This window comes from Cydia strobilella, chromosome 17, assembly GCF_947568885.1.
Source record: "Cydia strobilella chromosome 17, ilCydStro3.1, whole genome shotgun sequence".
NCBI classification, from domain to species: Eukaryota; Metazoa; Arthropoda; class Insecta; order Lepidoptera; family Tortricidae; genus Cydia; species Cydia strobilella.
Window position 1 is genome coordinate 1,411,604 of NC_086057.1, and position 3,159 is coordinate 1,414,762.

General features: G+C 38.1%; 1 non-coding gene across 1 annotated transcript; it reads left to right on the forward strand.

Annotated features, from left to right (window-relative positions):
* Nucleotides 1–2,781: 2,781 nt before the first annotated feature.
* On the forward strand, nt 2,782–2,854 carry Trnas-cga (transfer RNA serine (anticodon CGA)). The gene has a single exon. It is a non-coding gene; the product is annotated as a tRNA-Ser (tRNA).
* The last annotated feature ends 305 nt before the right edge of the window (nt 2,855–3,159 follow it).

Genomic DNA, 3,159 nt, shown 5'->3' on the forward strand with positions numbered 1-3,159 from the left:
GCCAGCTTCTATATCTACAAGCCCTAACTTCACAAACTACACCTTAGTCAAAATATGTGGTTGATTATCAGATTTCTTATAGAGCCAAGCTTCTATCTCTACAAGCCCTAACTTCACAAACTACACCTTAGTCAAAATATGTGGTTGATTATCAGATCTCTTGTAGAGCCAAGCTTCTATCTCTACAAGCGCTAACTTCTCAAACTACACCTTAGTCAAAATATGTGGTTGATTATCAGATCTCTTGTAGAGCCAAGCTTCTATATCTACAAGCCCTAACTTCACAAACTACACCTTAGTCAAAATATGTGGTTGATTATCAGATCTCTTGCAGAGCCAAGCTTCTATCTCTACAAGCCCTAACTTCACAAACTACACCTTAGTCAAAATATGTGGTTGATTATCAGATCTCTTGCAGAGCCAAGCTTCTATCTCTACAAGCGCTAACTTCACAAACTACACCTTAGTCAAAATATGTGCTTGATTATCAGATCTCTTGTAGAGCCAAGCTTCTATCTCTACAAGCGCTAACTTCTCAAACTACACCTTAGTCAAAATATGTGGTTGATTATCAGATCTCTTGTAGAGCCAAGCTTCTATATCTACAAGCCCTAACTTCACAAACTACACCTTAGTCAAAATATGTGGTTGATTATCAGATCTCTTGTAGAGCCAAGCTTCTATCTCTACAAGCGCTAACTTCAAAAACTACACCTTAGTCAAAATATGTGGTTGATCATCAGATCTCTTGTAGAGCCAAGCGTCTATCTCTACAAGCCCTAACTTCACAAACTACACCTTAGTCAAAATATATGGTTGATTATCAGATCTCTTGTAGAGCCAGCTTCTATATCTACAAGCCCTAACTTCACAAACTACACCTTAGTCAAAATATGTGGTTGATTATCAGATTTCTTATAGAGCCAAGCTTCTATCTCTACAAGCCCTAACTTCACAAACTACACCTTAGTCAAAATATGTGGTTGATTATCAGATCTCTTGTAGAGCCAAGCTTCTATATCTACAAGCCCTAACTTCACAAACTACACCTTAGTCAAAATATGTGGTTGATTATCAGATCTCTTGCAGAGCCAAGCTTCTATCTCTACAAGCGCTAACTTCACAAACTACACCTTAGTCAAAATATGTGGTTGATTATCAGATCTCTTGTAGAGCCAAGCTTCTATCTCTACAAGCGCTAACTTCTCAAACTACACCTTAGTCAAAATATGTGGTTGATTATCAGATCTCTTGTAGAGCCAAGCTTCTATATCTACAAGCCCTAACTTCACAAACTACACCTTAGTCAAAATATGTGGTTGATTATCAGATCTCTTGCAGAGCCAAGCTTCTATCTCTACAAGCCCTAACTTCACAAACTACACCTTAGTCAAAATATGTGGTTGATTATCAGATCTCTTGCAGAGCCAAGCTTCTATCTCTACAAGCGCTAACTTCACAAACTACACCTTAGTCAAAATATGTGGTTGATTATCAGATCTCTTGTAGAGCCAAGCTTCTATCTCTACAAGCGCTAACTTCTCAAACTACACCTTAGTCAAAATATGTGGTTGATTATCAGATCTCTTGTAGAGCCAAGCTTCTATATCTACAAGCCCTAACTTCACAAACTACACCTTAGTCAAAATATGTGGTTGATTATCAGATCTCTTGCAGAGCCAAGCTTCTATCTCTACAAGCGCTAACTTCACAAACTACACCTTAGTCAAAATATGTGGTTGATTATCAGATCTCTTGTAGAGCCAAGCTTCTATATCTACAAGCCCTAACTTCACAAACTACACCTTAGTCAAAATGAATATGTGGTTGATTATCATATTTCTTGCAGAGCCAAGCTTCTATCTCTACAAGCGCTAACTTCACAAACTACACCTTAGTCAAAATATGTGGTTGATTATCAGATCTCTTGCAGAGCCAAGCTTCTATCTCTACAAGCGCTAACTTCACAAACTACACCTTAGTCAAAATATGTGGTTGATTATCATCATTACATTATCGGAGTTGAAATATTGCTATCTACATCCCTTCAACATAATCTCCAATAGCAGTGGAAACGCGCCAACGGATAAACCACATCGGAGTATATCTGGGTATGTGGGGTATAAACCGGGTATGCGTATCCCACTTTATAGCCGTGTCGAGCCCCGATGGGGTATACTGCATATTGGCAACACATTTTCTTAAGCAAATATCCAATGTGACAAGAGATAGCTGAGATTTTATATTCCAAATTCTTTTTGAGACTGCTTTTGTTAATGGAATACTGTTGGCTATATTTTGGTTTGACTTTAACGGTTTTAAGCGCGAGAGATGGGATTGAATATATCGTGTCTCTCCAAGCGGTATGATGACTTTTGTTAAACTGGCGCAGAATTGTATATTTCTCTAATAGTTCAGTTTACTTGTGGTATTATTAATTATTGCAAATTCAATAATGCTTACGTTTCAAAATGACTGCGCATACAATAATAACAAGTGAGACTAGGTGTCTAAAATATCTGGGCGTTTATACTAAAATAAATACATCATTCAAATCTGGACATTTTAAGAATGATCTGCTCAGAATCGATAGCATTCTCCATCCTGGCATTAAAAAAAAGATGGCCCAAAATTTCCATTCCATTACGTCACGTTTTAGTGTGAAGTTTTTTCCACTGCACTGCACTGCACTGGGCGCACTGCTTGCCCTTAGAGCTGGTCAAAGACGCCTAGTCTTACTAAGATGGCATATAGTCGAGAAATTCGGACGGGCACCGCCGTGGCGGGGTGGCCTAGGGGTTCATGGCGTTAGCCGCGATAGCTAAAGACGCCGGTTCGAATCCGGCCTTCGCCACTGGAGGGCTTCGTCATTTTTTCTTTAATATATGACATCTATTACAGTTTTAATTTTTTTTCCACTTGTATGTGCGTGACGTAGTGGATGTACAATTTTCATACAAATTTTTGGGACATTTTTTTATCATCAGGATAATGCTAGTGATTCTGAGTTAAAACCCAGAACCCAAAGAACCTAAAACCACCTGGATCTGTGAGAATCAGGTTTCAATATTTATTTTAGAAAATACCTATCTACCACACACCAATAGCTTTACGAAAAGAGATGTTTTAATAATATAAAACAATCAGTATAAGGTGCAA